Source organism: Arvicanthis niloticus, chromosome 3 (genome assembly GCF_011762505.2).
Source record: "Arvicanthis niloticus isolate mArvNil1 chromosome 3, mArvNil1.pat.X, whole genome shotgun sequence".
Classification (NCBI taxonomy): Eukaryota; Metazoa; Chordata; class Mammalia; order Rodentia; family Muridae; genus Arvicanthis; species Arvicanthis niloticus.
In genome coordinates this window covers 98,946,368-98,970,499 of record NC_047660.1, presented here as the reverse complement: position 1 = coordinate 98,970,499, position 24,132 = coordinate 98,946,368, and positions in this window count along the sequence as shown.

The window sequence follows — 24,132 nt, the reverse complement described above, 5'->3', positions numbered from 1 at the left end:
CAACAGCGAGGTTCATAGTAAGAGCTAGGCAGGAAGGTGATACATTGCCTACTCTTGCATGCTGCTTGCATTCTAATGTTAATTTGGGTTCCCCCAAACTGTTTGCATGAGAAAGTGTGCATGCAAGACACTGAGGGACCTGCTCCCAGTTAATTCTGATTGGTAAATAAAGATGCCAGCAGCTAATAGTTGGGAAGAAGAGACATAGGCAGGGTTTAGATTGCCTGGGCATGGAACCATGAGGAAGGAGGAGGAGGAGAGAGAGAGCCACCGTGCCTTAGAGAAGGGTGTGTAGAGAGACAGAGCCACCATGGGAGAGAGAAGCAAGGAGAGCACCCTGGGCTCTGGGCCAAGAGAACATGGCCCAGGGGGCTGACTAATTGGAGTTAAGAATAGCCAGATGAAACATAGTAAGTAATAATGAGGTTATGGATGGGAGGTAGATTCTAACAGCATGGAGGGTAGGCAGCTGCCCAGCTATTGTGCTACATGAGGCATATGCAAACAAAAAGGCCGAGTGTGTGTCTTTCATCCGGATCATAAATTGTCAAAGGTGGGAAAGAACCTCACAAATGGAAATTACTAAATATTATTTAACAATACCACCTCCCACCCCTCCTGTCACTCCAGGCCAAACAGCTCACAGTTTTAAACCATTGCACAAGATGGGTGAGAAGACGGCTGAGAAGGAGAGGAGATCATAGGAATAAAAAGAGGCTAGAGTTTTAGATTTAAAAAATAATAATAATAATAAAGGGTGAGGAGATAATTTCTAAACTGATTGCCTTGCAAATATGAGGACCTGAGTTGGACTCTTCAGAACTATGCTTTTGTTTGATTTTTAAAACTGGGTATAGTTTCATACTATCGTAATCCCAACATGGGGGAGGCAGAGACAGTGTTGTGATTCTTGCTGCTTATTGGCCAGCTAGCCTAGCCTACTCGGCAAGCTCTAGTAAGAGAAGCTTGCTCTTCCTCCCTCTCCCTCCTTTATCCCTTAACCTCTCCCCAATCTCCTAAGCACTCTAAGATTATCCTCCAGCCTCCTCATGGTGTCTACACACTTGTACATATACACACACAGTTGCATACACACATGTACACAAACACAGACAAATCTAAAGGAAAGGAATGGTTACATTGCTATGTATGGTATATAACCTGGTATGGGCAGTAGAAATATAGTGGGAAAATGCCACTGTTGAAAATTTTCAGTATACCAAGTATCATTCCTGCCTCATTCCAAATTACCCAACTAGATACAAGATAATTTCTAATAAGACCAAGCTTCAAAATTCTCAATTAAATAGAATATGGGAAAAATACTGTAACAAGATGTGTTGACTGATGAAAAATTACACTTGGAATATATGTAACCAAAAGCCATATGTCACCCATTGTCCATTCATAAAAACATCCAAACAAACGAAACCAAACCAAGGTTCGTGGAGAAAAAAAGAAAATTCTCCAGGTTTAGAGTGTCACCAGACCTCTGTTTGTTATAATGACAGTGGCACTAGCTCCCATGGTAAACCTTCAGTAAACAACAGACCCAAACCACCAAGCTCCCAGGACAAGTCCTCAGAGGCCATTCCTCCAGCCAAGGACTCAGTAACACATCTGTGATACTGTGCCCTAGCCTTTCTTCACACAAGCTCCTAAGCCGCAAGCAGGGCTTCCTCTCACTCATGCTCAAACCCGTCTGTGAAGTAGGAGCTGGAGACTGATTTATCGAGCATTTGCAAAGTGAATCGGGTTTGCTCTGTTCATTTTCCCACCACAAATCTAAAAATCAAAAAGGAAAGAAAACAAAACATTTCCAGAAAAGCAAGCTTTACGGCTTTTAAGAGCATACAGTGAGGAGGCACAGGGGCATAGCACAAATTGTCCTATAGAACGCCATTGAGTGTCTTTATGTTGTCTCTCCCATCAGCTATGACCAGGTGGGAAGTCAAGACTTGAAGAGAAGTAGACCTGTCATCATGCTTTGTGGAGACTGTTGCTATGGGAACCTGCCTGTCAATCACATGTTCAGCATCTTTCAGTAATACATCCTACATTCTAAAGTAATCTGGCTACCTCCCAGAGATAAATGCATTTTAAGGTTTTTTTCTGATCCAGGTGTTTTCTTCTGATGCCTCCTGGTCCCTAAACTCTGGGCATAACCTCCACTTCCTTTACACTTTTCCCCCTCTCCTTGCTGGGAAGAGGTTGGGTTCTAATTTTCTCCCCTGTTCAATCATTGGCTGATCAGCTTTTTCTTGACCAATCAGGAAATAATTGGGAAACAATGTTTATACAAAATTGAAATAGGAGATTCTCAAAATAAGGATTGCGATCAGATATCAGCATTTGAGTAATATAATAACATTATGCATGCACACTCATGCATGTGTTCATACATCCACACATTTATCCATCCTTACCCAACCAACCATATGTTTATCCATCCATTCATAAAGCACACATACACTCCTTTACTCATTCTTCATGTTCCAACCACTATACTGACCACTGGGGCAATAAGAAGAAGTAAAATACCCTCAGGAACTCACAGTTTACACAACACAACACACACACACACATACACACACACAATGTTAATTAATTGTAACATAATATTATAAGTACACTAATAGATGCACATAGAAAATTCCACGGTCTGAAAAACTGAGGTCAGCTAATTCTTAGGGCTGATTTTGAGGAGCTGGTAAAAGTACTTCAGAAAGGTTAATAAATAACTGGAGGAGTCTTGATGTTTATCAAAAAGGATAAAAGATAAAGAATAAAAAGGAGACATTGCACAGGAAAACATGACAAGCACATGTATAACATGTTTAAAAAAGCCTACCAAGGACAAAAGGATATATATGTAGTCTGTTCTATGTACTTTATCTTTTATATCTTCAAAGCGGTTGCATAGATTAGATGTACCCGACATTTTACATATCTGTAAACTGAGGCACAGGGAGGTTACAACGTTTGTCCAATATATAATTGATACAGAATGTCAAAACCAGGCTTTTGGGTACAATGATCAGGCTGCTTTTTTTCTTTGATCCTTCTTTCTTTCTTTCCCCTGTTTCTTTCTTCCTGGGATAGGGTATCCTCAAACTCTGAGTCCTGCTGACTTAGCTGCCTAAGTCCTGGGATTGCAAGTCTGTGCTACTGTCACCACAGAAGTGGATCCAGTCTCAGGAGCCTTCGCTAAAGCTTTCCAGGTTCTGTGGAAACAAAAACTTGGAGAAGGACAGCAAAGGGGCTCAGAGAGACAGAACTGCCCATTAGAGAGCATGTGTGGGACTGACAGGATCCCTTTGCACATATCAGCTCCAGTCTCTCTTGCAAGGTCACCTGACATGGTGGGACTTTTTCTCAGGGAGACAAGCTCTTCCTTTGGCCTCAGGATTTTGCTCCTGGCTGCATCCCAGGGCATCACCTTTTCTCCCAATAGGAGATTTCTGGGGAAATTCTAGCTTGAGGGGAGAAGTGTATCTGGTGTTTCAATAGTCTGAGAACCAAAGTGGGGAGGACATTGTGTCTCTGAAATGTTCTCATTTCTGTCAGGCAGGCTGGTTACTAAAACAGTTGGTGCTGTTCTAAGAGAAGGAAGACTGGGGACCTAGAGCAGATGTGTGAATCTCATTGAGATGTGGAAATAAAATAGGTGGGAAAAGGAGAATGGGTGGGGGTATGGTGGGGATGTAAACAGGAGGGAGAGGACAGGTTGGTGGAGGATGGAGGAAGAGACAACTGGAATTGGGGAGGGAGAGCATCTCTGAGACATGCTAGAAACCTAGGGCAATAGAAACATAAAGGAATCTATGAGAGTGACCCTAGCTAAGACTCCTAACAGTGGAGATATGGAGCCCGAACTGGCCATCTCTTGTAACCAGGCAAGACTTCCTTCCAATGGAGGATTAGTTTCAATCCAGCCACAGATACTTTGACTTACTACCTGGCCTGCCTAATAGATGTGCAGGAGTAAGGATGGAGGTGATACTGCAGGAGTGGTCAACCAATGAGAGGTGCAACTTGAGACCCATGCCATGGGAGGGAGGCCACCCCTGACACTGATAATGACAATCTGCTATAATTGCAAACAAGAGCCTAGCATAACTGTCATCAGAGGAGCTTCTCCCAGCAAATGATGGAAACAGATGCAGAGACCCTCAGGCAAACATTAGGTGGAGCTTGGGGAATCCTGCAGAAGAGAGGGAGGAAGGACTGTAGGAGCTAAAGGGGTCAAGAAAACCCACAGAATCAACTAAGCTGGGCCCAAAGGAGCTTAAAGAGTCTGAACTGCCAACCAGAGAGCATGTATGGGATTGATAGTCTCTCTGCACATATATAACAGTTGTGCAGCTGGGTCTTCATGTGGGACCCCTAACAGTGGGAGCAGAGGCTGTCTCTGCTGCCTGCCTTTGGGACACTTGGCACCTTGTCTAGTCTCAGTAGGACATGCTATGCCTAGTCTTACTGCAGTTTTATCTGCCAACGTGGGCTGATATCCAGGGGAGGCCTCCCCTTTTCTGAAGAGAAAGGGAGGAGGAGTGGATGTTCGGAGGGAAGGGAAATGGGGGAAAGGACTGGGAGGAGAGAAGGGAGGGAAAATTGTGATTGGGATAAAAAGTAAATATTAATATAGCAACATTATAGTAAAGTAAATATTAATTAATTTAAAAGAGTTGATTTCTTAGGCACTAAAGCACAACTCTCACATCAAAGGGCATAAAAAGATGATTTTTCTGGAGCCAAATGTAAGTGTCTGTGGCCCAGGAACACAGATTTAGATTGCCACCATATTCCACGTTCCAATGTGCAAGTTGTTTCATGAAGTCTGTTTTTTAAAAAATATTTTTATTGGATATTTTATTTGCATTTCAGATGTTATCTCCTTTCCCTGTTTCCCCCTCTACCCCGAAATCCCCTATCCCATCCCCTCTCCTCCTGCTTCTATGAGGATGTGCCCCCACCCACTCACCCACTACCACCTCCCTGTCCTTGAATTTCCCCCACACTGGGGCATCCAGCCTTCAGACCAAGGATCTCCTCTCTGACCTATGCCTGACAAGACCATCCTCCCCTACATATACAACTGAAGCCATGGGTCCCTCCCTATGTGCTCCAAGGCTGGCGGTTTAGACCCTGGGAACTTGTTTGGTTGGTATTGTTGCTCTCCCCATGGGGCCTCAAACCCCTCAGCTCCTTCAGTCTTCTCTCTAACTCCTCCATTGGGAATCCCACGATCAGTTCAATGTTTAGCTGTGAGCATCCACCTCTGAATATGTGAGGCTCTGGCAGACCTCTAAGGAGGCAGCTATATCAGGCTCCTGTCAGCATGTACTTCCTGACATCCACATCAGCATCTGCCTTCGGTGACTACACACAGGATGGATACCCAGGTGGAACAGACTCTGGACGGCCCCTCCTTCAGTTTCTGTCCCACACTTTGTGTTCATATTTGCTCTCTTGAGTATTTTGTTACTCCTTCTAAGAAAAACTAAAGCACCCATACTTTGGTCTTTCTTCTTCATGAGCTTCATGTGGTCTGTGAGTTTTATCTTGGGCATTACAAGCTTTTGGGCTAATATCCACTTATCAGTGAGTGCATTCCATGTGTGTTCTTTTGTGATTGGGTTATCTCACTCAGGGTGATATTTTTTAGTTCCATCCATTGTCTAAGAATTTAATGAATTCATTGTTTTTAATAGCTGAGTAGTAAATACTCCATTGTGTAAATGTACCACATTTTCTGTATCCATTCCTCTCTTGAAGGACTTCTGGGCTCTTTCCAGTTTCTGACTATTATAAATAAGGCTGCTATGAACATAGTGGAGCACATGTCCTTGTTATGTATTGGAGCATCTTCTGAGTATATGCCCAGGAGTGGTATAGCTGGGTCCTCAGGTAATCTATGTCCAATTTTCTGAGGAACCACCAGACTGATTTCCAAAAAGATTGTATCAACTTGCAATCCCACCAACAATGGAGGAGTGTTCCTCTTTCTCCACATCCTCACCAGCATCTGCTATCACCTGAGTTTTTGATCTTAGCCATTCTGACTGGTGTGAGGTGGAATCTCAGGGTTGTTTTGATTTGCACTTCCCTGTTGACTAAGAATGTTGAACATTTCTTTAGGTGCTTCTCAGCCATTCAAGTTTCCTCAGTAGAGAATTCTTTGTTTTACTCCGTACCCTATTTTTAATAGGGTTATTTGGTTGTCTGGAGTATAATTTCTTGAGTTCTTTGTATATCTTGGATATTAGCCCTCTATCAGATGTAGGATTGGTAAAGATCTCTCTCCAATCTGTTGGTTACTGTTTTGTCCTATTGACAGTGTTCTTTGCTTTACAAAAGCTTTGCAGTTTTATGAGGTTCCATTTGTCAATTCTTGATCTTAGAGCATAAGTCATTGGTGTTCTGTTCAGGAACTTTTCCCCTGTGCCCAAGTATTTGAGGCTCTTCCCCACCTTCTCTTCTATTAGTTTCAGTCTATCTGGTTTTATGTGAAGGTTCTTTATTCACTAGGACTTGAGCTTTGTACAAGAAGATAAGAATGGGTCAATTTGCATTCTTCTACATGCTGACCTCCAGTTGAACCAGCACCATATGTTGAAAATGCTGTCCTTTTTCCACTGAAAAATTTTATCTCCTTTGTCAAAGATCAAGGGACAATAGGTGTGTGGGTTCACTTCTGGGTCTTCAATTCTATTTCATTGATCTTTCTGTCTGTCTCTGTACCAATACCATGCAGTTTTTTGTTTTGTTTTTGTTTTTTTGGTTTTTTGGTTTTTGGTTTTTTTGAGACAGGGTTTCTCTGTATAGTCCTGGCCATCCTGGAACAAGAATTGGGACAAGGATTAATGAGTTAAAATTTTAACTGGAACTGTACAGTTATGAACGCATGTACAAGATATGTATAATTATACATAAAAAAGGTTTTCACAACCAAGGTTTTGAATATTATTATTTGTTAGAAGTATAGCTCTGATAATCTGCACAGTGAAAGAATAAATTTAACAATGTAGTCCGGCATTAATTAACCTTTACATTTAACAGTTTTATATTAAGAATATTTAAGACTCCCATCCCGGAACACTGGTTCCTTCCGGTCTGGGCCAGAGCACTGAGCAGATCTTGGGTGGCAGCTCTGCCCCAACCTCCAAGAACCCAGAGGAAGCAGGGATCCCAGGCGCTCTAACTTGGACAGTGTCTTAGAAACTAGTTCTCAGATCTGAGGCCTGGATCAGACCTCTGCCAGGTCTGCTGTTGTGTGGACCCCGGATTCCACCTGAGACATACTGGAAGGTCCACTCAACCCAGAGCCACAGAGGAACAACTGAACTCAGAGTGTCAGACAACATATCCTGAAATATTCTAGAGGAGACACTGCACCCAGAACAGCAGACACCTAGCTGGACTACTACCTTGGAGGCACCATATCCTGAGGCATCCTAGAGGTACCACTGTACTCAGTGCAGCTGGAAAAGATCACAGAGACATCTGGACCCCTAGGAGATCAGACACAAGCTAGATAACTGGAAAGACAGGCTTCAGTCAGAGACAGCAAGTACAGGCAGCACTAGAGTTAACCAGATGGCAAAAGGCAAGAGCAAGAATGTAAGCAACAGAAACCAAAGTTACATGGCATCATCAGAACACAGTACCCCCATCAGAGCAAGCCCTGAACACCCCATCACACCAGAAAAGCAGGAATCAGAATTAAAATCACTTCTCATGATGATGATAGAGGGCTTTAAGAAAGACATAAATAACACTCTCAAAGAACTTAAGGAGAGCACTGGTAGACAGATAGAAACCCTTAAAGAGGAAACACAAAAATCCCTTAAGGAATTGCAAGAAAATGCAACCAAACGGGAAAAGGAATTAAACAGAACCATGCAGGATCTAAAAATGGAAGTAGAAACAATAAAGAAATCACAAAGGGACAATACCCTGGAGATAAAAAACCTAAAAAAAAAAGATCAGGAGTCATAGACACAAGTATCACCAACAGAATACAAGAGATGGAAGAGAGAATCTCATGTGCAGAAGATACCATGGAAAACATTGACACAACTGTCAAAGAAAATGCAAAATACAAAAAGCTACTAACTCAAAATATACAAGAAATCCAAGACACAATGAGAAGGCCAAACCTAAGGATAATAGGTATAGATGAGGGGGAAGACACCCAACTTAAAGGACCAGTAAATATCCTCAACAAAATTATAGAGGAAAACTTCCCTAACCTAAAGAAAGAGATGTCCATAAATATACAAGAAGCCTACAGAACTCCAAATAGTTTAGACCAGAAAAGAAATACTTCCCGCCATATAATAGTCAAAACATCAAATGTACAAAACAAAGAAAAAATACTAAAAGCAGTAAGGGAAAAAGGCAAAGTAACATATAAAGGCAGACCTATAAGAATTACACCAGACTTCTTTCTCACCAGAGACCATAAAAGCCAGAAGATCCTGGACCGATATCATACAGACCCTAAGAGAACAGAAATGCCAGCCCAGACTACAATACCCAGCAAAAGTGTCAATCATTATTGATGGAGAAACCAAAATATTCCATGACAAATCCAAATTTACACAGTATCTCAACACAAATCCAGCACTTCAAAGAATAATTGGTGGAAAACTCCAACACAAGGAGGGAAACTACAACCTAGAAAAAGCAAGAAAGTAATCTTCCAAAAACTCCAAAAGAAGATAGTTACACAAACATATCTCCACGGATGTTAGCCCAAAAGCTTGGATTAGCGAAGACTCAACCCACAGACCACATGAAGCTCATGAAGAAGGAAGACCAAGAGGGGATGCCTCAGTTCTACTTAGAACGAGAAACAAAAATGCTCAAGGGAGCAAATAGGGAAACAAAACATGGAACAGAAACTGAAGGAGGGGCCATCAGGAGACCATTACACCTGGGTATTCACCCCTTGTACAGCCACCTAAGCTAAACACTGTTGTGGATGGCTGGAAGTGCATAATGTGAGGAACATGATATAGCTGTCTCCTTAGAGGTCTGCCAAAGACTAACACACTCAGAGGACAATGCTCACAGTTAACCACTGATATGATCAGGGGTTTCCCAATGGAGAACTTAGTGAGAAGACTGAAGGAGCAGAAAGGGTTAGTGACCCCAGTTGGAAAGCAACAATACCAAACAATCAGAGTCCCCCAGGGTCTAAACTACCAGCCTGGGAACACATAGGGAGGGACCCAAGACTCCAGTGGTATATGTAGGGGAGGATGGCCTTGTTGGACATAGGTGGGAGAGGAGTTTCTTGGTCACATAAAAAAAAAAAATGAACACACAGTGGGGGGGGGATGTGAGGGCAGGGAGGGGATGGTGAGGGGGGGTAGGTGTGGTCACTGCCTCATAGAAGCATGAGAAGGGGGATGGGATAGGAGGTTTCTGGGTGGTGGGAGGAAGTAGGGTAAGGGGATAAAATCTGAAACGTAAATACTACAACCAATTTTAACAAGCGGAAAAAAAGTCGTCAGAACCAACATCTTAAAAAAAAAAAAAAGTCAGTCCCCTGGGGGTGGGAAATTTTTCTTTTTCTTGATACTAAAACTTGTTCTGAGAATTGTATATTGCAGAATACACAGCCTTGGTGTATCTACTCATCAAGCATACTGAGCAGACCTGCCCAAACCTCCGATGTCCTGGAATTCCATCTGGATTCAGTGAAGACACAGCATCAGAGGCTTATCAACTTACTCTTCCCCTCACCCCTCTTCTAAAATCTCAACGCCCTTAATCAGCTTGAAGAAGTTAAAGAAGAGTCAGCGCCCCTATTCCCTGAGCTTGGGGACTAATGTGGTTAATAATGGTCTGTCTTTCTAGGGAAAAGTAGTGGTTTTGTTGGAACAGGGGGGATTAGCTAGGACTTATTGCATAGCCATAACCTATTGGTAGAAATCTGTATAATTATTATCAAGATGAAGTTATAATTTCTTAAATGGTACAAAATTTACTTTGATTTCAAATTTAAGGTTTTCATTGGTATGAGCCTCTTATTAATATAAAAATGAGATGAATATTGATACTCTCATGGGCATTGTGCCTGTATAACACATTTAGGAATACAAGGTCTAGACCCAGCCCTTTTTTAACTTTTTTAACTGATTTGGGACGGTTAACCTATGAGTTAAGGGACTATAGAAAATTCATGGTTTTGAGTTTATTGTTAGGGTGTTTTCCATATTTTATTTAGAAATAGCTGAGAGGAGTGAACAGACAACAGTCCAGGTTACCTTACATGGACAGTTGGTTTTCAAAACATCAGAAGTTCATAGAACTGACATTACAAATATTTATATATTAATGTTCATTTTGATTAGAGACCTGTCTGCTCCTGACAGCTTCCTGTCCTGGATTCTAAGAAGAAATTGAGCATCCTTGGAGATACTCCAGTTGTGTGGTGACAGCCACTAGACAAGAATTGCCTCTCTCCATCTACAGACAAATTACTGTCCAAAAAAGGACAGACATGCAGAATAGTCGACTGATTATATCTGCCTAGACAGAGTAATCAGCCCTTAATAATCCTGCATCACTAAGGTCTGTCAGATGATTCTGGGCCAGAAGGCTGAAGATTTGATGCTCCAACGTTCGGTGGTATAGGGGCTTTTCAGGTGTTCAGCAGTCTCTATAAATTGGCTAAGTTTTAGAAGCTATGCTTAGTGCTTCCCATAACTTCAGTTAACTCAGTCATTCTGGATTTCTGATGGGGTTGAAGACCTATAGTCTCATAGCCAATTCTGGCTATTTACTTTGAGAGAAAAGATCTGAGTAGATGGTTTTCAGCTGACATGCATTCTAAAGCCAAAAAGCCAGGATCAAAAGTAAGTGTTTTAGTTAGGAGAGATGACAGAGGTTCTGGTTAGTCAACAAAATGATGGACTGGGTATTAGGACTATCTTGTACCTCACTGGTACAATTAGGAATAAGTATGCTCTAATTGTATTTTGAGAGAAAAGTTCTACTTTAACAGGAAGAGTGATACGTAGGAGGAGCTAAGTGGGAAGGAGTACTGAGAGGAAGAGATGGAACAAGGAGAGAAGATGAAGAAGAGGAGAAGCTAGGTGGTGAGAGAGAGAAAGAGAGAGGGGGCATGGAGGCAGATGTTCACATGTCTCCACCAGTCAAAGATAGTTTTTATATCTAGGTTGGGTATTGGGTTATGCTTCTTATTGAGCATTACCAAACTTATAAATCCTTTGATTAACATTTTTAAAAAAATCATATAAAAGCAAAAAGGAAAGGGGGGGCATAGGACAGGGGTATTCTAGGGAGGGGAAATGTGGAAAGGGGATGGCATCTTAAATGTAAATAAAATATAAAATAAAAAAATTATAGAAAAAATATTATCATAGGAAAGGTTACAACATATAAGGGTTTGGGCTTTGGAAGCTATTTAAAATCCATAGCTTCAATTTCTCTTGTAAACTTTGATCTAAGTTTACATTCTCACACAACGAATCTGAGTGAGCTCTTGGTTCAGCCAGTCCTCACCTTTCCTTGATATTACCCTTGTTCACTGCACCTATTTAAGTTACTTGTCCAGAATGATCAGTAGTAATGAACGCTACTGAGTCCTAAGGGACCTCATGCCTAACCTACCTCTATCTGTTTCCGCTGTGAAACTGGAGGTTCATTTCATCTGTTAAGAAAAAAAAAAAAAAGTGAAGTGGATTGATATGGCATTGTAGCTAAACTGAAGGGAGAGGCCATTATCTGTGACCTTGTCCCCAAGGGTGTGTCATTTTGTCATTTTCTTCAGCAGAGATTAGCACATTGGATGTCAAAGTGGAAGACCCAGAAATACTGAAGATGATTTTCATAACACAAGGTCCCTTTTTGGAAAATCATTTCTCAGAATACATGAGTAAGAGCAAGCATGTTTGCTATACTTGGAAAGGGAAGAAGAATTATGTGGTGATTTTATCCTTTTAGAACTATTTTCAAGGAACCAGGGTAGGCTGTGTCAATCTTCTTTGTCATATCATTATGTGGTTTTCTACTTATTTTGACTTACTATGTTCTTATTCTCCTAATTTCTTTGTTGGTCCCCTTGCTCACTAATTTAAGGCATCATATACTTTTAAATATAAACATTTAAAAGTTACAGTTCCCTGTGTTTAATAATAATGCTGACTTCTCTGTACCCCCAAACTATGATGTATAATATTATTATTTTAAATTTCCATTAAAGTTATTTGATTCAGGAAAAAAAAAAGAATATTTAAAAATGAAATCATATGATTTTTTTTTATCTGTTGTGGGTACCCATCAGAGAAAACTACTCAGACATGGGGTTTTGCCAATAGAAAGTCTCTCTTAGCTAGCAGCAACTACACTGGATGTTTGGGGTGCCAGTGTAGCCCCTAGTCTTTCTCAGCATGAGGTTTTAAGAAAACAAAAAAGTCATGGATTGACATACTTCAGTGTACAGTAATAGTTAGTAGCCAGAAGCAAAACAGCAGAAGCCAAAGAACAAGGCTAGTACATTTAGAAACTTTCTCAGAACTGTGGACTTTGATAGATTGAGTCTTTTGTTTTCATTTTGGCAGGTGGTACTGTCTGTGCGCTGAGTTTTACAACCTGAATGGCATGTTCATCATGGAGTCAGTTGTGCTATGGTCTGGGAGCCTATTACTGGTCTTTGTGAATGAGTCAAACTGTGTGCTCCTCCTGCTTTCAAGGGGTGTAGTTGGTTCTAAGGACCATTGATTTTTACTGAACTGATACATAATTGGCCATATAGTTTAAAGTGCAGGGCCCTGCTGCTAATTGAGTCAGAACGAGAAATAAAGGTCCAGTCAGGGCTGATAGCAGAGTAATTAGCCAGGAGGACCAAGAGAACTGAGACCAGGCTGGTAGCAACGATCTGATGTATGTCTTTGTCTCTTTGTGTTTTTGACGTTTCCCCCAATCATGATTGTCTCTAATTACTGCCGAATAATTACCATAGAAACAACCAAAGCCACACACATAAGTTCCCATTATCTCACGAAAAGTCAGTCTAAGCATTTCCAGTTTTATAGGACCATTTCTGTAAGGGAGTCTGTTGTTTTAATTCAGAAGTTGAAACTTTTAAAACCTCCAGGTCCTGATCAACCTGTCTGGTTAGCTTTATAAAACATTTACCTCCACGATAAAGGCTGATATGTCTGTGGCTATTGAGCTGGCTCTGACCATAAACGGGATGAGAACTGGTGCAGGAAGCAAAACCGTGCCAGGAAGTTTGGTGAAGTAGAGCACGTTGAGACCCGGAGACTCGGTGGGCACTCACCTGAGGCTTAGGTGACTCCCAGCTCCCTGCCAGACTCCTGACTTGAAACACATGCTCACATAGAAGAAATGTGTCCTATGGTCAAGAAGGCTCAACACAGAGTTCTCCATGCTAATGAGGTACCTCGAGGCCTGGAGGGCTTAGCCAATAAGCTTTCCTTTCCAGACATTCCTCCCTGCAAAAGGTTTTTAATCTCAGGCCCACCCTGAGAAGTGGGGCATGGTTTTACACATTTATTTTCTGCCATGACAATGAACTTTTAAAAACGATGGGCTGTTTCTTTTCATCAAAATCCATCTTGAGGAGCCATAAAGAAGGACTTCACCTACAGAGCCGCAGCCTACTCTCCCATGGAAGGTTTCTCTGTACTCCCAGCCACAATCACTACTAGGCCTGCATCTGCCAAGTTAAGGACAATCACTCTGGGATGGGAAAAGTCAGAGCTCCCCCTTTCCCCCTGGGCCTGGCCTAGATGTTGTTCCCAGCCAGCCCCCTCCCCCACTCTGTTCTCTGCTCTTCCTAGACTCCCAACAGCACCTGGATGTCCAAGAGTCTGAGAACTCCATAGTCTCAACCTCATGCCAGGCCCCAGGATCCCCAAACCAGCTCCAGTTTTCCCACATCTCAGACTGCACTTTCACACCCTAGAGTGGTGCCTCTGCGATTCCCTACAGCCCAGCACCCACTCTAGTGGTAGTGACAGCGTAGGATAAGTGTAGTCAAACTCCCCATGTTCTGCCTCCCCAAGTGGCCTTGCCCTGTGGCAGAGCAAATGTGAGCCTACAAGCCTACAATCCTACAGACAGAGACAGCTGCTTCTTCTTCTTCTTCTTCTTCTTCTTCTTCTTCTTCTTCTTCTTCTTCTTCTTCTTCTTCTTCTTCTTCTTCTTCTTCTTCTTCTCCTTCTCCTCCTCCTCCTCCTCCTCCTCCTTCTCCTCCTCCTTCTTCTCTCTTCTCCCTTCCCCTTCCCCCTTCCCCTCCTCCTCCCCTCCCCTCCCCCCTCCTCCTCTTCCTCCTCCTCTTCCTCCTCCTCTTCATTCTCCTCCTCCTTCTCCTCCTTCTCTCTTCTCCCTTTCCCTTCCCCCTTCCCCTCCTCCTTCCCTCCCCTCCCCCCTCCTCCTCTCCCTCCTCCTCTTCATTCTCCTCCTCCTTCTCCTCCTCCTTCTCCTCCTCCTTCTCCTCCTCCTCCTCCTTCTCCTCCTCCTCCTCCTCCTCCTCCTCCTCCTCCTCCTCCTCCTCCTCCTCCTTCTTCTTCTTCTTCTTCTTCTTCTTCTTCTTCTTCTTCTTCTTCTTCTTCTTCTTCTTCAAGTCTAGACTACATATTCACATGTGTTTTTTCTTCTTTTCCATTACATTGGTATACTTGGTGCGGACTGTGTACTAAGTCACATAGAAGGGAGTTTCTCAGTTTGAGAAGCTTCAGAGGGTACACATTTGGTCAAACCATCAGTATGTGTCCACCAAATAGTCCCCAAACCCCAGTAATATTGCTAGTGTCTAGATGAGTTAACCCATAAGGCAGAACAGCAGGCATCAGAATAAAGGGAAGTGTCTAGGATAAAAGTTCTAGATATCAGACAAGTTTTTTTAAAATTTAATTTATTTTTTATTGGATATTTTATTTACATTTCAGATGCCATCCCCTTTCCCCATTTCCCCTCCCTAGAAAACCCCTACCCCATACCCCCTTCTCCTTTTTGCTTTTATACAATTTTTAAAATGTTAACCAATGGCTTTATAAGTTTGGTAATGCTCAATATCAATCAGAAGTGTAACCTAATACCCAACCTAGATATATCAACTATCTTTGACTGGTGGAGACATGTGAATATCCGCCTCCATGTCTGGCCCCTCTCTCTCTTTCTCTCTCATCACCTAGCTCCTCCTCTCCTTCTCCTCCTCCTCTCCTTCTCCTCCTCCTCTCCTTACTCCTCCTCTCTGTACTCCTTCCACCTTAGCTCCTCCTACATATCACCCTTTCTGTTAAAATAAAACTTTTTTTTCTCAAAATACAGTTAGAGCATAACTATACTAATTTATGTCAGTAAGGTGCAAGATAGACCTAATACCCAGTCAACCATTTTGTTGACTAAGCAGAACCTCTGTCGTCTCTCCTAAATTAAAGACTTAGTTCTGAGCCTGGATTTTTTTTTTCTTGGCTTTAGAATGAATGTCAGCTGAAAACCATCCTCTCAAATGTATTCTCTCAATGTAAATAGCAAGGATTGGCTATGAGACTATAAGTTTGCAACCCCATCAGAAATCCAGAATGACTGAGTTAACTGAGATTACGGGAAGCACAAAGCATAGCTTCTAAAACATAGCCAATTTATAAAGACCGCTGGACACCTGGACAGTCCCTATACTACAGAATGTTGGAGCATCCAATCTTCAGCCTTCTGTCCCAGGATCATCTGACAGACCTAGTGATGCAGAATTATTAAGGGCTGATTACTCTGTCTTGGCAGATATAATCAGTCGACTATTCTGCATGTGTGTCCTTTTCTGGACAGTATTTTGTCTGTAGATGGAAAGAGGCAATTCTTGTCTAGTGGCTGTCTCACCACAATTGGAATAACTTCAAAGATGCTCAATTTCTTCTTGGAATCCAAGACAGGAAGCTGTCAGGAGCAGACATGTCTCTAATCAAAATGAACATTAATACAGAAATGTTTGTAACATCAGTTCTGTGGATTTCTGATGTTTTGAAAACCAACTATCCATGTAAGGTTATCTGGACTGTTGTCTGTTAACTCCTCTCAGCTATTTCTAAAGAAAATATAGAAAACTCCCTAACAATAAACTCAAAGCCATGAATTTGCTATAGGCCCTTAACTCACAGTCTAACCATCTCAAATAAGTTAAAAAGGTTAAAGAAGGACTGGGTCTAAGCCTTGTATTCCTAAATGTTTTATACAGGCTTAATGCCTATGATAGTAACAATATATTCATCTCACTTTTATATTTATAAGAAGCTCGTACCAATAAAAGCCTTAAATTTGAAATCAAAGTAAATTTTGTACCATTTAAGAAATTATAACTTCATCTTAATAACAATTATACATATTTCTACCAGTAAGTTATGGCTATGCAATAAATCCTAGCTAATCCTCCCTGTTCCACCAAAACCACTACTTTTCCCTAGAAAGACAGCCCAGTATTAACCACCTCAGTCCCCAAGCCCAGGGAATAGGGGCGCCGACTCTTCATTAACTTCTTTAATCTGATTATGGGTGTTGAGATATTAGAAGAGGGGTTGGGGGAAGAATAAATTGATAAGCCTCTGACACTGTGTCTTCACTGCATCCGGCTGGAATTCCAGGACATCAGAGGTTTGAGCAGGTGTGCTCAGCTTGCCTGATGAGTAGATACATCAAGGCTATGAATTCTGCAATATACAATTCTCAAAACAAATTTTAGTATCAAGATAATTGTTTGTTTGAATTCTGGAATCTAGTCTTCTGGCTGCCTGCCTCTATCATGTCTAATCCACATAATTCTGGAAGTTTCTATGAAGGTGTGCTCCCACCATCCTCCCATTTTCGCCTCCGTGTTCTCAAATTCCTCAACACTAGGGAATCCAAACTTTCAGGCACCAAGGCCCTCCACTTCCACTGATGCCTAACCCCTTACCCCCCTCCAATTACTCTGAGGGTATGCTCCCACCACCCTCTCATTCCCGCCTCCCTGCTCTTGAAATTCCCCAACACTTAGGGATATCAGACAAGTTTTAGCCCCCTGTAAGTCCTCTAACATTAATTTGGGCTGCCTCTAGTCATGATGAGTTTTATTAGTCAACTGCCTGAGAGTTTGGTTCCTATCCCTCTGTAATATGGGTGCTGAGAATGTAAGCATGACCACCAATCCTGGCTGATTTCTGGCTGGGAATGATTAACTAAGTGGTGGGCCTTGTCAAGAGTGGAAAATAGGGATGAGGATCCCTCAGCTTCTGAGATAGCAGGAGGTAAGATTCTGCCCCTGGTGTGTTCAGGAAGCCTCTGTTTTACATCCCTAGTTTTTGCAACGGAAAAACTCCCTTGTTCCTGGCAAATGGGGGCCCAACCACAGGTCATGCATGGAACTGCAAACTCTGTATTTCTATCTCAAGAGATAAACTTTTGGTTTTTTTCCTTTTTCAGTTCAACCAGACTGTTAAAGTGAGCATCGGTAAGCAAAGGTCAGGATGAAATATAGGTTGTTGGTCCTTAGCTACATTAGTTAATCACGTCCCCTGTATTTGTTTTTCTTAAGTCCCAGGTCCTGGCCTGAGGGCAGTAGGGGTTGAACCATGACCCTGTATTCATACCAAACATAAAACTCAGGAGGATCTAGAGAGGCAAGGAGTGGAAGGGCTTGGGACCTGATGAAATCATAATGGGTTCATAGTCTGCAAGATAGTTCATTTAGCATTGTCATCAATGACTTCTACTTTCTTGGCCTGGGTGTAGCTGATAGCTATAATGCCAGCTATCTCCATAGCTGTAAGAGTGGGGAGAATTGACATGTAGCACCCTTTTCAAGTTGGTTTCAGTGCCCCTTGGCTACCTGCTTGACTCAGAGGTATCATCAGACTTGAACAAGGAAAAACTGGTGATGGACTTGGAGGTTAGCTGGGTCTCTTGGATGATCTGATGATTAGACTTTATGGAGGATTGGAGGGCATGGGGTGACTTGAAAAAGGAATGATTACAGAGTTCTGCCTACTGCTGCTCTCTGGCCCAAGGAAGCAGTGGGGAAGGTCTTCCAATCATACTCTCATGAGGGTGTAAGTCCCTCCATATATGGGGTACAGCAGACTAAAACTAAGGAAAGGAAGAAGTTCTATCCACCTCTTGCAGGACTCTTTATTTTTCTATTTTATTTTATGCATATGAGTGCTCTATCTGCATGTATGGCTGCATGCCAGAAGAGGGCATCAGATTCCATTATAGATGGCTGTGAACCATCATGTGCTTGCTGGGAATTGAATTCAGGACCTCTGGAAGAGCAGCCAGTACTATTAGCCATTTCTCCAGCCCCATTTGCTGTACTCTAATGAGAACTTTGAGTTGTTTTTTTTTTTTTAAACCTATGTCCTGTTTTTTTTTTTTTTTTTCAGAACAATGAAGTTCTATTAATTAAGAAGTTTAGGCTAAGAAAGGTCATTGTTGGACCCCATTGCTAGGGTGAAGCCAAATCAGGAGACTAGTTCCTGAAGGAGCTTTTAAGCTACTAGTTGAGAAGTTTTAGTCCATATGGGAAAAGCTTCTACTCACCTGGAAAAGGTATCTATAAAAGTTACTTGTATCCTCCTCTAACAGGTCAGGTCTTGGTAAGTTAGTTGTTTTGATCCCTTCCTGGATAAGGGCTCTCTGTTTTGGACTTGAGCACACACTTGGCATCTGGCTGAGACATCCTAAACCAGGCTGTAAGCCTCAAATGCCTCTTGTTTAGTCTCAGTCCAGATTAGAGGCTTACTGCCCCCATTTGTGCTGGTGTACACTGTTTTGCTATTTCCACAAACTCTTACATCCACAGGCAGCAATACCTAGCTATATCTAGGAATTCTCAGTCCCTTTATATGAGTCTTCCTGAATGAGTCAATAAGATTCCTTTTGACCTAAAACTAGGGTATGTTCTGTTGGGTTTCCCTAAGAGGAACAAGTGCTATCTTTATCATCAGGGGGTCATAAAATTCTTAAGCTAAAGGCTTGGCAAGATTGCAATAAACAGGAGGCCACAGAAAAGTACAGATTTGGTTATTTGAGGAGGAGTGTTGGGAGACAAAAGCCAACTGGTAATAAATTAAAGTATTTCAAAGGAAAAAAAAAACCCAAACCAAAAACAAAACAAACAAACAAACAAACAAACAAAAAAAACAACCCAACCAAAACCCCAAACAAATAAAAACCAAGACAAACCAAAAAAAAACTAAACAGAAACCAAGATGCCTTCAAAGGTCTGAGACTGAGCAAATGCTGAACACAAGGTGAAAAGCCTCAGTCGGGAATGCCCTTAGAGTTCTAAAAGCAAGTGAAATACCAGCAAAAAAAAAAAAAAAAAAAAAACCCAACCAAATGTCTAGACCAAAATGTTTTCAAAGCAAACAAACAGAACATACCTTAAAACAAACACTTTGAAAACAAACCCGACCCAGAAAGTTTTCTACTAAATAGGGTCCTTAAATAACCAGCTCAGAATAAATAATGAAGCAGAGTCTAAACCAAAGTAGCTCTAAGAGAGCCCTAGAAGGAGCTCACCACACTCCACCTCAGCAAATAACGCCTGATGTCTTGAACTCAATGGGTCCATGCCAGCACTTCTCCTCCCCATGGTGATCCTCTGGTGAAAGTGAGTTATTCTTGGAACATTCTATTGTGGCACAACTGTCAATATAAAAGATCTACAACTCTCATCTTAAACAGAATTAGAGATAATTTGCTCTGAAGCCAAATATGAATGACCATGACTCAGGAACATAGATTTAGACTACCCTACATGTCCCAATGTGCAAGTCATGTCAAGAAGTTTTTATAGTAACGAAACAAAGAGGGTTGTAAATCAAGACCTTTTCAAAAGCATTGGTGGAAAACAGAGAGAGTGGGGCACAGACCAGTGGAGAAATCTCAGTTTCAGGCCTCAGATGTATGTAAATAAGACATAAGATGTCACAAGGAGCCTGCCTCTTCTTGTCTTGGAGCTGGATCATGGCTCAGACCTCATTTGGGTTCCATTCATCTGTATACCTTCTTTAATAAATTACTTTCCTGTAACTATTCATATGTTTCTATGTAACTCATTGTAAAGAGGCACAAACACCTGGAAACCCAGTAGTCAGTTACCCTCCAGGCTCAAATCTATGCCTATGATGTTTTGGTGAGAAAGACATCAGAAAGGCAAACATGCAATATGTCTGGACTTTTCTTTCTCACAGCATGGGCTCCAAGTGATTTCATCTTTCCTTGAGCACTTGGAAATAAGGTGTAGATTTCTAAAAGGGGGTTGATTATGGCCTAAGGATATCATATCCAATATACGTCTTCTCTTTTCTTTATCAGACTCGCAGCAACCCATGGCTAGGAGAAGAGAGTGTGCCAAGATCCTCTGAGAAATGCAAGCAAGGCGAGGGAGCAGCTGCTGGGTAACTGCCCACGTAATCTGTGATATGCAGGAATCCCAAAGGAACTCACTTCCTTATGGTAGAGTGACCCATGTTATTGTGGAGCTGCCCTTACTACAGGCAGAGAGCAATCACATGACTAACCAAGAAGACAGTGCCACAGAACTGCCTAACTTCCTTGGTGGTATTGAGACCTCAGAGGCTCGTTGTACTGTGAGACGCATTCACACATGCCAATCCTTCTCTCTTAAGTCCTTTCTTCTTTTTCTTATTCTACTCAGATGTCTGTCAGGATCTACCGGGATCACACGCAGGAAACTTCAGTGGGACACCAACATGAGAACATGACACAACCACAGTCTCCAACTGATGGTGCTATTAGGGAAGTTTAGGAGTGTGGCCTTGGAGGAAGTGTGTCACCTGGGGTGGGCTTTGAGAGTTTAAGAGCTCATGCTATTTTGAGATCATGCGCACTGATGGTGCTGGCAGTTCAAGATGTGAGCTTTCAACTTCTGCTTCAGCTGCCATGTCTGCTGCTTGCTGCCATGTCTTCTTACCATGACAGACTCTTCTTTCCTGCCCCTTTCTTCACACTCAGGAAAACTTCTCCAGAATCTCCTCCCCCTGCACAAAGGTTCTGGGTTGGGAGAAGAAGAAAGGTTGAAAAGCAACTGTTGTCTTCATTCCCCGAAAATCTTAGTGCTCTTAGCTGTAAATGTTGATATTGTCCAGTGCCTCCAAATTACATTTTTTTTTTCTACAGGGACAATCATGATGGGGATAAGGGGATGGAACTTGGGGCTCTATTCCAACGGAACCAAAGATTAAAGTATGAGACACAAGCAGTGGTACATCCTGAGATCAAAAACCCAGAGTGAGCACTGTCTGGTACTCCCTGTCTGAAGTCTAAGGATACAAATGATTCAAGTCAGACTAAAGCAATAGGGTTTTCCCCTCCTCAAGGCTTGTATTTAATTACATGTTATATTTACTTCGGTTCTATTATAACCTAACTTCTCTCATCTCCTCGATGTTTGTTTACTGTAGGCAATCCTTTCACTATGAACATGGAGATAATTTGCCAGGAACAAGACATTCCCTTGAGAATTATAGCCAAAGATGGGTGAGGTGGGAGGAAGCACCCCCATAGACTTTTAACTGGAATGGTGATTTCAAACAAGAGCTAAGGCCATCCATACAAGCAAGTCTTTTCTTCTCGAAAATTGACAGTACAATAGTTTAGGCTTTGTCTTTTCTTGTCTTTCCTCCTCTTCCTCCTCCTCTTCCTCCTCTTCCTCCTCCTCCTCCTCCTCCTCCTCCTCCGCCTCCTCTTCCTCTTCCTCCGCCTCCTCTTCCTCCTCCTCCTCCTCCTCCTCCTCCTCCTCCTCCTCCTCCTCCTCCTCTTCTTCTTCTTCTTCTTCTTCTTCTTCTTCTTCTTCTTCTTCTTCTTCTTCTTCTTCTTCTTCTTCTTCTTCTTCTTCTCCTCTCTCTCTCTCTCTCTCTCTCTCTCTCTCTCTCTCTCTCTCTCTCTCTCTCTCTTTCTTTTTCTCTCTTTCCAGTCAGGCCATCCATGCTATCCAAGATCCATTCTGAATACCTAAGTGGGATGGTCTAATGGTTTGAATCAGGTATCCCTCCATAGTCTCAGGTCTTTGAACACTTAGTTGGTCCCTGCCTTAGGGTTTTATTGCTATGAAGAGATACCAAGACCAAGGCAACTCTTATAAAGAAAAAGACTTAATTGGGGCTGGCTTACAGTTTCAGAGGTTCAGTCCATTAACATCATGTCAGGAAGCATGGCAGCCTGCAGGTAGACATAGTGCCAGAGAAGAAGCTGAGAGTTCTGCATCTTGATCTGAAAGCATCCAGAAAAAGACCCTCTTCTGCAGGCAGTCAGGAAGAGGCTCATTTCCACACTGGGTGGAGCTTGAGCATAGGAATTGAAAGCCCACCCCCACAGTGACATACTTCCTCCAACAAGGTCACACCTCATAATAGTGCCAGTTCCCATGGGCCAAGTGTATTCAAACAACCACAGTCCCCAACTGATGGTGCTATTAGAGAAGTTTAGGAGTGTGGCCTTGTTGGAGGAAGTGTGTCACCTGAGGTGGGCTTTGAGAGTTTAAGAGCTCATACCATTTTGAGTTCATGCGTTCTGATGGTGCTGGCAGTTCAAGATGTGAGCTTTCAACTTCTGCTTCAGCTGCTTGCTGCCATGTTTTCTTACCATGACAGACTCTTACCTTTTTGGACATGTATGCCAAATAAACCCTTCCTTGTGTAAGTTCCTTTGGTCCTCATGTGATAAGAGCAATAGAAAAGCAATGAAAGCAAATAGTCAGTTGGTACAGTCCATTAAAGAGGTAAACTAGGCTCTCACAGAAATCCCAGAACTAGGCATTCTGTATACAAAACCCCTTCTTGTTAACTGTGGCAGAAAGCAAGGCCTTATCCTTGGAGTGACTCAGTGTCCTGGGACAGAACTGAGGCCTGCAGCCTGTGTTTTCAAAGAAGATGCTGGATCAGAGTAGATTTGTCTAAAAGTTGTGGAAGCCCTGGCACTACTAGTTGGAGCAGCTTCTTAGCTATCTTTGGGACTATTATCAGAGTGTCTCATATCTCATCAAGCAAAGGCTGTACTTGAATTAAAGAGGCACCCATAGCTAATTGGTAGTATACCAACAAAATGTTAGGTAATCTTCATATACAATCCAGAGATAGCTATCAAAACTTGTGGTACCCTGAATTGTTCTTAGTCCTGTTTCCTTCTTACAAAGATCAATTAAAATATTGTTGTCTTTGCAACTTCCCAGAATGCCACAGGTTCTTTGCAATTACTTTCTCATTTGAATGTTCTGAGACATTTATTAATTTCTAATTCCTTTCCTCACTTGTTTCAAAAATATTTAGATTTTTTTCAGGTATTTATTTATTTATTTATTTAGTCAAATTGACACAAGCTAGAGTTGTCTGGGAAGTGGAACCTCAGCTTAGAAAATGTTGATATCAGATTCCATATAGGCAAGGTTATAGAGACATTTTTTGATTGATGATTGATGTGGAAGGGCCCAGCCCAGTGAGAGTCATTCCACTTCTGGGCAGGTGGTCCTGGGATGTATAAGAAAGCAGGTTGAGCAAGCCATGAGGGCAATCTAGCAAGCAGCATACCTCCAATATCTCTTTTTCAGTTTTCTTCTCCAGGTTTATGCATTGAGTTCCTACCTTGGCTTCCCCTGATGATGGATTGTAATCCGAGAGCCAGATAAACTCTTCTTCCTTAAGCTGCTTTAGGTCATACTGTTTTAACATAACAATAGAATCCCTAAGACAGTCTCCTTTTCTGCATGGTGATCGTAGAAGATCTCAAGGTGAGGGGCCACACACAACACCCTGGTTATCTCAGTATGCTGACAAGATTAGGGTATTTACAAATGACCACTGAGGACACTATAGTTCAGATCTAGTTTTGCTTGTGTGTGTGTATTATCTACCTTTAATAGGTACTCAACATGTGTATACATCTTCAGTTCAAACTTTACACATACTTGAACATGCCTTCTCATTCAAGTCAATGGCCAAATGAGCTTTGTGTGCTGTCTTCAAATCCCCAGAGAGAGTACAATTCTCATGACCAAGTTTGTTGGAATTTAGTGATGAAATGGGTACAGAGACAGACTTGTTGGGTTTGCTCACCCAGTCTCACCTGAAATAA